The sequence below is a fragment of the Dipodomys merriami genome, unplaced genomic scaffold, assembly GCF_024711535.1.
Source record: "Dipodomys merriami isolate MVZ:Mamm:240054 unplaced genomic scaffold, mDipMer1.0.p SCAF_10, whole genome shotgun sequence".
In the NCBI taxonomy this organism is placed as follows: Eukaryota; Metazoa; Chordata; class Mammalia; order Rodentia; family Heteromyidae; genus Dipodomys; species Dipodomys merriami.
The window spans coordinates 11,210,241-11,223,436 of record NW_027202271.1 but is presented as its reverse complement, the minus strand read 5'-3'; positions in this window follow the sequence as shown (position 1 = coordinate 11,223,436).

Sequence of the window (13,196 nt, the reverse complement as noted above, 5' to 3'; positions counted from 1 at the left end):
TCAGGGCCTTACTCAGCCTCCTCCTCTATTTCCTTTTCTTCCTCCTCCCTCTTTCCATTTATGCTAGGTTTCATTTTGATTAGGTTAGATACAACTACAGCTGCATTTGCTAGGAGGGCCATAGATGCATGTAGCCAGCCCTCAGCTTCCCATCCTACGGCAGACAACTATACTTTAAATTTGCCCTTCACATAAGTTCCATCAGCAAAAGTCAACTAGAAAAATCAAAGTAAGCAACGCTAAGTTTGGAAGAAAAAAAAAAGAAAGAAAGAAACCCGCTATGTCAGATGAATTTGAATGTAAGGAAGAAACATTAGCCTTAAGAATGATCAATGACACAGAAGGAACTAGAGAAAAATGCAAAGCAATAACATTCACTCCTTAAAGGAAAAGGTGATATTTACTCAAAGTTTCTTCTGATTTGAACTGTTTTCTTCCACAGACTTCCATCTCCTTTTTCTTTTTTCTTTCTTTTTGGTTAGCCATAGGGCTTTGAATTCAGGGCCTGAATGCTGTCCCTGTTTGTTTTTTGGCTTTTGGGGTTTTTTTTGTTTGTTTGTTTGTTTTTTGCAAAAGGCTAGCACTCTATGACTTTGAGTCACAGCTCCACTTCCAGTTTGCTGAGGAGTTAATTGCAGATAAGAGTCTCACAGACTTTCCTGCTAGAGCTGGCTTTGAACTGAGGTCCTCAGATCTCAACCTCCTGAGTACCTAGAATTATAGGTGTGAGCCACCGTGCTGTGTTTCCTTCTCCTTTAAAAAATCTCTTTGGGAAGTGGTGCTTTGGCTCAAGTGATAGGGTGCTTAACTTGAGCTGAAGAGCTGAGGGACAGCACTCGGGCCCTGAGTTCAAGCCCCACAACTGACCAAAAACAAAACAAAACAAAAACAAACAACAACAAAAAAAATCTCTTTGGGCTGGACACCCATGGCTTAGGTCTATAATCCTAGCTACTCAGGAGGCTGAGATCTGAGGATTGCCATTCAAAGCCAGCCTGGGCAGGAAAGTCTGTGAGACTCTTATCTCCAATTAACCACCAAAAAACTGGAAGTGGCATTATGGCTCAGGTAGTAGAACACTAGCCTTGAGCTGAAGAGCTGAGGGACAGAGCCCAGGCCCAGAGTTCAAGCTCCAAGACCAACCAACCAAAAAAAAAAAATTTTCTTTAACCTCCCAGAGAAGAACCCTCCCTCTGGCCAAGAACCCTCAAGCCAGCAACTTGCTGAAAAATTATAATGGAGCAGATACCTATCATGTGTACATGATCATGTGCACATTTAACCTAGTGAGGAAGAGACAAATCTTAAGAGTTTAGGATTATGATTATGATAATTGTAATTACAATCCCTTGAGTTTATATGACTTTCTAACCTATATTTTCATGTAAATTTTTCTTTAAATCTTGGCACAGCATGTTATTTTGATTTTACAGTTTCAAAAATGGATTCAGGCCAGGCACCAGTAGCACATGCCTGTAATCCTAGCTACTCAAGAACTAGGATCCCAGAGCATAGCTGTTTGAAGCCAATCTGGACAGAAAAGTCCATGGGACTCCATCTCCAAAAATAACTACCAAAAAGCCACACTGAAAATGTGGCTCAAGTGGTAGAGCACCTGCCAAGCAAGCAAGTAAGCCCAACAAGCTCTTGGTCCTGGGTTCAAACTCCAGTACCTGCAAAAGAAGGAGAGGAAAAGGGAGGAGGAAAGAAGAAGAGGGAAAAGAAAATAAATGGATTCAGATAAACCTAGTAAACCTACTCAAAGTCACAACACTGAATTGACAGAAATGAAACTAGAATACAAATGAAATGAGAATTCTAAAAGGCCTGAGGAAGGTGGTGATCTCCAGCAGGGAAGGAAGTGGCACTGGGGACCACTGGCAAGTACATGTAGATTATTTTTGTCAGGGAGTTACCACATAAGCAAATCTGTGGAAATAACCTTGACAGACTCCCTAAGAGCATCTCACAACCTCTACATGGCCACCACGGCTCAACCTATACATCTCTAAGAATGCCAAGGCATACTTTCACTTTTCCACCTCACTAATGTGTTTGTGCAAGGGCTGCCTTGGCCATATAGTGTTCTGGATGGTTTGAAAACAGGTATTCCCTATCTGTTTTATATTTGTATTGCTTCTGAACAGACTGTAAACTGACAACTCTCTGTATTCTGTGTGTGATGTCATTAAATATATATTTGGTCTGTCCAAAACTATCTGGCATCTGTCCTCTACCAACATTACTGAGTATTTTAGTTTCTCAATCATGCAAGCTTAAAAAGCACAGCCAAATCTAATGAATGTCAAACTTGTGCAGTGGCTCAAGTTGATTACAGTAGATTTAAATGGGGGGGGGGGGGGGAAGATTCACAAAGGTTCAATTAGGATATTCACTTTAAAAGAAAAATCCTTGGTTCTCTTGAGTACATTTTAATGTACATTAAATACCACTGATAAGAAAATTTTACCCTGTATGAAATACTGGGCATCAGAAATATTATTGTGATGTTCTTGTCTTTTTGTTCTTTCTTTCTTTTTTGTGTTGGTACCAGGGTTTTTACTTTGGGCCTACAACTCTTGAGCTACAACTCCACATTTACCGTTTGCTAGTAAAACAAAGACAAGTTCATATCTCATGAACACTCCTCCCTGGGCTGACTTTGAATGACCATCCTTAAAACTCAGCCTCCTGAGTAACTAGGATTACAGATATGAGCCACCAATGCCCAGCTCTAAGGTTATGTTCTTAAAACGCTACTGCTAAGCAATCTGAGATTCTTTTCAGAAATAGAGATGTATTTAATCTTTAAAACTGTGTCCACAATCAGGTGGACTATGATCCTAGCTACTCAAGAGGTTGAGATCTGGAAGGTAAAGTTCAAAGACAGCCTGTGCCAAAATAAATCTGGAAACCCTGTTTCCAATTAACCAGCAAAATGCTGGACTGGAGGCATGCCTCAAGTGGTAGTGGACCCATGAACAAGTAAGCTAAATGAGAGCTTGAGGCCTCAAGTTCAAGTCTTGGTTCTGGCGCAAAAATAAAACTGTACTCCTAGCTGGGTCCAGTGCAAAACATCGGTAATCACATCTATTCCAGAGAAAATAGGAGGATCTCAAGTTTGAACCAAGCCTGAGCAAAATCAGCAAGATCATATCTCAAAAAACAAAATACAGAGGGTGAATATGATCGAAATACCACAATGACACTCCCCAGCACAATTTTTAAAATGTGAAACCAAAACACAAAAGCGCTAGGGACATGGCTCAGGTGGTAAGTGCTTGGCTACCATGGGCAAGGCAATAGGTTCAATCTCCAGGACACAAAACTAAAAGATCTATACCTATTACCTATTTTTTTGTAACTCATCAGTTCTGCCATAATATATAAATCTGTGCTGTGCAATACAGTAGCCACTATATACACTTGTGGTTCTTGAGCTCTTAAATTGAAGCTAAGGAAGAACTTACAATTTTATCACTTACAATTTTAATTCACTTACAACCAAGTCTTCGGCAATTACAGGCAGGCATAAGCCTCCAATGCCCAGTTTAAGACTATACCATGAAAGCTGTGACTATCAATTTATATTGAAATAGTTAGCTAACAAGACGTGAAAGTATTCAGATAGTCTTTGTTTTTAATAAACTTCAAAAAGATATCACAGGCAAAATAATGTATGGGCCAGTGAGATATACAGAACTGATATTTAGTGGTAAAATTGGATGGATGCAATGATGGATAGAGAAAGAACAAGGAAGGGGAGAGGGTGCATAATACAGGCCCAAGACGGGACAAGGACTATGAGTACATTCATCTCATAGTTACCATTAAATCCCAGTTCAGCACATCCTACCACGATGTATGGAATGTGTCAACTTACAATTCTAACAAGTATTGCTGAGCCTCGTATTGTCACTACTCCAGGACACATAACTGCTGAGCCCCAAGGACACACAAGAAGGCTTCTGTCCTTTAGAGAACTTAAAATTCAGGGAAGTACAATTCTGTGAACAGGCAGTGAGAAGAGTGTGGTAAGAAACACAACAGGATGGACCCTGGGTGCCTGCACTCAGAAGAGGCTTCTAATCCAACGCTGGCCAATCAGGGAAGGTTTCAAGTATTCAAGTAGAGAAAGAATGTTCCAGAAAGAAAGAAAAAAAGTCGTATCTTCCTATTTAATTTATACAATATTTGTGTCTTATGGAAATTTCCTTTGTATCTTGCATTATTACATCATCGACGCTTTCAAGGGTGTTCACTTCTTGAGTACATTTCAATCAATATGTACTTATTGAACACTGGAGATCAAAGAGCTTTGTCATTTTCCTGGAGCCTCATGTTTAAGGATGTAAAGTTATAGGAACATAGGCACTTCTTTGGAGAAAAATAAGCGTGCAAGTCAAATATTTCAGTAATCTTCCATGTAAAAGGTAATGCTGCCTTGGTACGTATGAGTTTTCCCTGAGAGTCCTTTAAAAAAAAAATCCTGTGGTTTTTCTAGTTAAACGAAATTGAAACATCTCTCCAAAGTGAATCTCAAGAAGGCTAAATAAAGGAACAAGTCCTACCAAAATGTAACTTTAATATTTCAATACAATCGAATTTATCACATTACGAGGAAATAATAGCATAGTGACCCATTCATAGCATGGAATTTATGTGACAATCTGGTGAACTTATGCATGCGATCTAACTTCTACATGTCTCTTATTTCCTCAGATATTCAGTTCACAAAGTTGATGAACGGAACATCCATATGTTTCTTAAAATATCTGAAACCGTCTACTCCCAAAGGGCTGGGTATTAATTATCCTTATCAAGTACAGTGATTCTTATGGGAGAAAACTAAGGGGGGAAAAATAGTACGCAACAAGTTACAGAAAAGTTACAACGAAAAGTGACCAACGGGACACACAAAAACAAATGCAACCGTTTTCCCCACTGGGTCATTTCCTTCCGGGAAGAGAAGAGTTGGAAAAGAAGGGTAACCTAAGGAAGGCGAAGCTGGGCGGAAATCTTCACGGTGCAGACCCACAATTCCATCTTCTTCCCAGGAAAAGTGGGTAAACGAAGAAAGATCTTGACTTTCTGATGGATGCTGCTTATGTATGTATTTCTGGCTTTGATGGAACTGACTTGAAAGAGGGAGAGGGGATGACCTGAAAGCCCAGGAGAGGTGCATTAAATTCTACCAGAGCGGGAGGAGGGGCGCGATGCCTGGGTACACGGAACGAGAAAGGGAGATGGTTGGCGAGGCACCGATTTCCACCCCCCCCCCAAACCGGCCCGGGGAAACCATCTGGAAGCGGCTGCAAGCCGAAGGGGTATCACACCCGAAGCATCGGGGCGCCTCCTCCTTGTGGATCTTTTTTTAGCTCAACCGGACTGAACAGGGCACCGACCAGGGGCTGCGGCTGCACCCCGATGTCCTCCCCCGTCCGTCCTCCCCCCGCCCCCCCGCGGCCCGGCCTGCTCCACGTCCGGAGCCACGTCCGCAGCGCCCGGGGATGCCAGCAGGGCGCGGCCGTCCCGGGCTGCGGGGCCCAGGCGGGGCCTCCCGGCGCGCGCGCGTGCGTCCTGGGCGCGCGCTCCCCACCCGCTGCCCGAGGTCCCAGGTGGCTTTCCTCAAAGCACCCCGGGATCAGCCCGGACGTGGCAGGTTCTCCGTGTCGCACGTGAGCGTGGCAGGCCGGTGTACCCGGCGGCCTCCCGCGCTCGCCACGGCCCCGTCCCGAAGCCCTCCCATCCCGGAGGTCTAGCCGAGGCGGCCGCCGCTTCAGCGCACACCAGGCCGTCGTCCCTCCGGCTCCTCTCCTCCCCCATCCCTTCCTTCCCTCCCTTCCTCCCGCCCTCCTTCATCGACCGCCCTTCAGCACCTCCGGCGGCGGAAGGCGGCGCCGGTTGAATCACAATCACGTGGGCCAGGGAAGCACAAGGGCGGGCGGCGCATCTCTCCCGCGGGCGCTCGCAGTCTGAGTGGAAAATTCCCAGAGACCTACTGCGGCTGCGCGCGCGCGGCCACGCCCGCCTTCCTTAGCACCGCCTTGTCTTCTTCCCCCCTCTCACCCCCCCCCCCCGCCCCTTCTCACCACCTTCCGGCCCCCTTCACTGCAGAGGCGGGGGAACTGTTCTGCGCATGCCCCGCCCGCTGCAGAGGACTCTTTTCCCCCCCCCCGCCCCCTCCCCTGCCCTCCCACTTCCTTTCCCCCGGCTGGCGCCGCCCGCGCTGGGCCGAACTCCCCTCTCCCCTCTCCACTTCCTCCGTGTCCCTCCGCGCGCGGGCTGCGGGGTGGCGCGTCTCCCGACCTTGCATGCGGCCACGGGGCATCTCGCGGCCTGGCCTCCGTCTCGGATCCTCACCTCGGGGTGGATGGACCGTGGGATGGACAAAAGGGGCTGACACAAAGCACCTCTCCAGCCCACCGGTACTTCCCGGGAACATCGGCCTTTTCTGTTTTGTTTTTGCTTTTTATTCTAGTCTATAACGTTCCACATCGTTGTTCTATTCCCAGCCACCGACCCAGTTGATGCCTGTGTGTGTCTGCTTTGTTGCGGGTCCTGAGGCTCGAACTCAGGGCCTCGGCACTGTGCCCAGCCCTTGGCGTGCAAGGCCGGCTCGCTCTACCGCTTGAGCCACAGCTCCACGTGTGGCTTTGGGTGGCTCCTTGGAGATCCGAGTCTCATAGACTTTCCTGCCCAGTCTGGCTTCGAACTCTGATCCTCGGATCTCAACCTCTTGAGGAGCAAAGATGACAGTGGTGCTGCCAAAGTTGATTGTTTTGTTTTGTCAGTGGTGGGGCTTGAACTCTGAGCCTGGGCGCTCGCTGTCCCTCAGCTCTTCAGCTCAAGGCGAGCGCTCTACCACTTGAGCTACAGCGCCACTTCTGGTTTTCTGCTGGTTAACTGCAGACTTTCCTACCCGGGCTGGCTTTGAACTGCTATCCTCAAAGCTCAGCCTCCTGAGTAGCTAGGATTTTAGTCGTCAGCCACTGATGCCCAGCCAAAATTGATTCTTCAGAGAACAATTTTGAAGAGTTTTGTGGGCCTCATCCATTGGGGGTGGCGGGGATAGCTACAAAGTGATATTATTTCACCCCCAGTGGAGTGTGTGCTGTGTTCATGGTTCACCTGTAGAAAACACACTGTGTGCTGTTGGTGACCAGATGGATTTGATTGGTTGGTTTTGTCCAAAGTGGAGTAAGGTAGAAAAGTGGCATTCATGTTCCCAGGTGTCTCAAAATGGGTTCTTAGGAACCAAATGCAGGTGCCTACAAAAACAAAAAGTGCCGAAGATTCCAGGGAGTTTTACAGGAGTGAAGATCTCAGAACAGGCCCAAAAATTAAATTCTTTCCCTCTATGAACCAGAATTGCAGGTATGTTAATGTTAATAACTTCAGTATCTTAGCCCTGGGCCATGAAAGATCCGGAAATGAGTGAAAGCCAGAAAGGTAGGTTCACCATATACCGTGTAGGGAGAACACTTGGATTGATTCAGTGGCTGTCTTTTTCTCCTTGGACAAGAAGATAAAACTGAGGCTGGGAAGGTGGCTCAGTGGTAGAGTGCTTGCCTTTCATGCATGAGGCCCTGGGTTCGATTCCTTAGTACCACACAATCAGAAAAAGCCGGAAGTGGCGCTGTGGCTCAAGTGGTAGGGCACTAGCCTTGTGCTGAAGAGCTGAGGGACAGAGCCCAGGCCCAGAGTTCAGGCCTCATGACCGACAAAAAAAAAAAAAAAGAAGAAGAAGATAAAACTGCTAGTAATTAAGTTGCAAAAATAAAAATATTTTTAAATCGTCTTATTTTGGAAAATGATAAAGATCTGCAATTTAAAATTTTTTCAATGTACAGTAGCCAGGTGCTGGTGGCTCACATCTGTTGTTAACATTAGCTACTCAGGAGACTGAGATCTGAGGATGAAGGTTCAAAGCCCTAGCGCCCCACCACCACCCCCCAGGCAGAAAAGTCCCTGAGACTCTTTTATCTCAACCAGTAAAAAGCCACAAGTGGAGCTGTGGCTCAAGTAGTAGAGTGCTAGCTTTGACTGAAAAGCTAAGAGAAAAGTTCAAGGAGTTCACACCCAGTAGATACACATACACACACAAAGTAATGGAACATAGTGTATGATTCAGTAAGACATCTTCACTAAGATATATACACCTTGATTTCTGGAATGTCAGTGTAACCCTTAGCCCATGCTGAATCTTCTGGAAGCAGGACAATGAGAACTTTCATCTGTGATTTCCTTCACATTTCACTTTCCAACCTGCTTGTTAATAATTTGCAGGTGCCTGTTTATTCAGAAAGAACCATGATCAATAAATACTTCATCTCTCTGCCACTGTTTCCTTTTACATTCATTAGTATATAATCTACCTAGCAAAATAGATCACACTGTGGTTATATGAAAAGACCATTGGTAAGTATAGAAATATTTTTTAAAGCAACAAAAACTTACACAAATCTTTGCTTCTCTCCTTTTATTTGGGAAGATCAGAAAAAGACGAGTACTAATTCTAGTTCTCTGGATAATATTAAATATAATTATAGTAAAATATCAGTAAAGCTATCTCAATATTTCTCTAAACTTTTTTTTTTTGGGGGGGGAGTCAGTCATAGGACCCGAACTATGGGCCTGGGTGCTGTCCCTCAGCTCTTCTGTTCAAAGAGAGCCCTCTACCACTTGAGGCACAGTGCCACTTTCGGCTTTTTCTGCTTATGTGATGCTGAGGAATTGAACCCAGGGCTTCATGCATGCAAGGCAAGCGCTCTACCACTAAGCCACATTCCTAGCTCTCTTTAAGCTTTTTTCTGTAGGCATCAAAAATTTTTTGCTGAAAAACATTAGCACCTATTTGCCAAATACTGATTTCTTACAAACATATGGATTCCCAATATAATATACCTGATCATGATATATGTGACAGCAACAATAGTACTTCAAGGAAGTACTACCTCATAATACAATTGCCTCACAGAATTGACACTTTTCCCTAGCCTCCCCACCCCCACCAACATGGTCCTGCCCTGCCTAACATCTGCCCCCCACGCCCAACACTGGAACCATGACTGAAATATTCCCAGCATTTTGGAGAAGTCTGAGTGAAAAAAAATACGAGGTTTTGGTCTCACATGGCCAAGAATTAATCCCAGAACCTCCTGCCTATCCATAGACCTTCTACAAGACTTGAGTGGAAAAAGCTAAAGAACAGCACCTAGGCCTTGAAGTCAAGCCCCAAGATGGGCACAAAAGAAGAAGAAAAAAAAGAAATAATTGAGAAAGGAATTTGCTAAAGGACCTAGGAGATATTAAGGAACCTGGAAGGGATTAGTATTAAGAAGAGATTAATATGAAGGGATTAATATAAAGAATAATATTAGAATACAACTTGGATAAAACAGGAAGTAGTCTTCCTAAATGAAATGAATCGAACATAGGAAAACAAATTACTGTACATGATTTCACTGAGATGTGGACTTTAAACTACTTAAACTTATAGAAATAGTGGAATGATGAAGACTAGATACCAGGGCATCAGGGCATGGCTGGTTAGAGGATAGGAAATTTCATTTAAATGACTGGAATAAATTCAAGAGATCCATTGTTTGCTGTGGTGACTATAATTAAGCATTTATTTCATTTTAATCCTGAGAGTAGATTTTAATTGCCCTTACCAAAAACAGAATGCATATATTAATTAGCTCAAATGTATACCTATTGCAAAACATTGTACATTATATACAATTTTTGATGATTTAAAAGTTAAATAACTAAGAAAATATGAAACTCCTGGGAAATAGAGGGAAGGGTGTGGCTTAGAGGAAGAGGGAGGGGAGAAAAAGAAACTTTATTATCTTTCTATAATGTAGTGTTCAAGCTTGAACTCTGAATAACACTGTCTTGAGACAAAGGAATCAGATTGGATACATAGGAAAGGGTCACTTAATAGGTGAAATAGAGCCATTAGAAAACCAATCTTGGAATGCATTTTCAGGCTTGTAATTTGTAGAAGCCTGGGTCTGCAGAAACAAAAGCAAAACACTCCTTTTGTAGTATAGTCATTATAGCTAATGCAAGTTATGTTCTAAGGGAGTTAAGTATATAAATTCAGCAAACACTTTGGTTCTGCCCATCTACTTACCAGTGCTAGGCACTGAAGTTTCAGCAATAAACAAAACCAGTCTTTTCCTATATGACATTAACACTGCAGAGGCTGGGCTGGTGACTCATGCCTGCAATCTAGCTACTCAGCAGGATCTGAAGAAGATCTCAGTTCAAAGCCAGCCTGAACAGGAAATCCATGAGATTCTTATCTCCAATTACACACACACACACACACACACACACACACACACACTCAAGGCACTAGCCTTGAGTAAAGAGGCTCAAGGACAGTGCTTGAGGCCCCAAGTTTAAGCCCCAGTGTACACACATTCTTTCTCTCAACATACATATATATGAAAATAAAACAAGAAAGGGATTGGGGGTATGTGGAAAGAAAAGATCATAAGCAAATAAAAAATAAGCACTACATTTCCATGTCACGTAGCAATGCAATGAAAGTAAATCAAAGCAATGAATAAATGGCATTTCAGAGTATAGATTTTGGCTGGAATAGTTAAAGGAGATTCTTTTGAGGTCATGAGATGACAGCCACTCAGAGATAAAGGCAAGATTTCAGGTAGAAGGAATCATAGGAGCAAAACCTCAGAAAAGGAACAGCTTAATGTATGCTTGTGTGAGAGAAAATCAGTGTGTGTGCACACTGAAAGGGATCGTAGATGAAGCTGAGGATAACTAACTCCAGTTTGAGTTGATTTTATTCTGATTGCTTTAGAAAGTTACTGGAGAGCTTTAAGAAAAGAAAATGATTTGTCCTTTTCAGGAAAAGAAGAAAAAAATTCACTTATGTTCTGAGATCTTGGACTATGAACACAAAGCATGGAAGTTCACACATAACTGTGATCCAGAAAAGAACTGATGGCCACTGAGGCTAGAGCCACTACATTAAAGATGGCAAAAAGTGTGAAGATTCTGCATATATTTGAAGCAAAGCCTTCAAGACATGCTGATGGACTGAAGGAAAGGAAAATTCAAAATAAGAATTTAAAACAACTCCTTGGGGCAGAATGTAATAGAACATACCTGTAATCCTAGCTACTCAGGAGCCAGAAGAATCAAAAGACAGTACAGGCAAAAGCACAAGACCCTATCTGAAAGACAAACTAAAAGGCTGAAAGACCAGAAGTATGGTTCAAGTAACAGAGGGCTTGCCTAGCAAACACAAGGCTGTGAGTTCTAAAAAGATTGCCTGGTTTGGGTCCTGAGCTCCCTTATGCATCTTGGTGTTAATCTTTTAAATTGGAAAGAAAATGAACAGTTTGAATAAGGAAACAAGAAGTTCTTTGGCCTGTAAGAGATAAGATAAATGCCCTTTAGACATATTAGCTACTAAGTTTCTACTGATTCTATAAATTTCCTTCATTTACTTAAGGCCTGATAGTGATCAAAACCAATTAAGTTCCTGCTCTCCTGGGCTTACATTCTAGTAAGGGAGACAAATAGAAAACAAATTTAACAAAATTTCCCAGTAATAATGAGTATTAAAAAGGCAAGGAAGAGCATATTGAATTCATTTATATATTCAAAAATAACCTTGTTCAAAAAAAAAACAACTTGCTTTTACAAGTGACTAGATAGGGTATAGTCACATAGAGGCTACTAGTGTCTTTTTTTTTTTTCTCCTTTTTTTCACCTTTTTTTCATTTTTCTTTTTCTGTTCTTTTTTTCCAGTCCTGGGGCTTGAACTCGGGGCCTGGGCACTGTCCTTGAGCTTCTTTTGCTCAAGGCTAGCACTCTACCAGTTGAGCCACAGCACCACTTCTGGCTTTTTCTGTTTCTGTGGTACTTTGGAATAACCCAGGGCTTCATGCCAGCCAGGCAAGCACTCTACAACTGAACCACATTTCCAGCCCATTAGTGTCTTTCTATAGTATTACCTGTACATAAAAATCAAGTACATATACAACACAAAAAGTCCTGCCATGGGAGCTGGTAGCTTGTGCCTGTGATCCTAGTTACTCAGGAGATCTGAGGATCACGATTAGAAGTTAATTTGGTTAGAAATTGTCTAAGAGTCTTCTCTCCAATTAACCAGCAAAAAGAAGTGGATGTGTGGCTTAAATGACAGTGCATCAGCTTTAATTGGAAAAAGCTAAACAGAGCTCAAGGCCCTGAATTCAAGCCCCAATACCAGCACAGAATGAACAAACAAAGGAAAAAGGGTGAGAAAGGAAGGGAGGAGGAAGAGAAGGCGGAAGGAAGGGAAAGAAAGAAGGAAGAAAAAGGTATTTACAAAGCTGTAAGCTGAAAGGAGAATGAAACCAGTCTCAAATGGGAAACGTCGAATAAAGAAGTTTATGAAAGATGTTTTTAAGTTGAATCTCTAAGGGAAAATAGAGTTGGGATATTTTAGAATGTCAGAGAAATGGAGGCATAACTAATATTCTAAGCAGTGGGAACAATTTGAGTTGTTTCTATTGAAACACTGAACAATACATTTTAGCAAAAGCATATCTTACAGAATCTATTAGTTGTCTATCAATCAGTTGCAAAGAGTGCCCAAACAGTGGCTTAAAATAATAAACATGTATTATCATTTCTTTACCTAGAATGTCTGAGCAAGATCAGCCTTCCAGCTGATTGGTCAGGTGCTGCTCAGTTTTGCCAGATATCAACTTAGAGACAAAGGAAGAGGCCACAGTCTTTTGGTAACCTAGTCTCAGAAGTCACCTGCCATAACTTTTGCCTAGTAGTAGTACCTCATTTGGTCCAATCCATATTCAATGAGAAGGGATTATAAAATGGTATGAGACCTGGAGGCAGAGTTACTTGGGGGGTCTCTCTAAGAAGGTGCCTATATAATGGAAACACAAGCTGAGCCAGATCAAGGAAAGTCATGGAAACCAATCAAAGAATGAGACTAATTAGAAAGGAAGAGTAAAGAGAAGCAAATTTAACATTTAACTACCCTTTGAGCATACTGAAGTACTGAATAAACAGAATTTTAAAGGTTATCCTAAAGACCAGCTATTTAACAAGCTGAGACAGTTAGCAACAACTAGTAAATAGCCCCAGGAAAGAGAAACACTCTATTTTAATAAGTAAACAATGGTATTATAGTTATCTGCTCT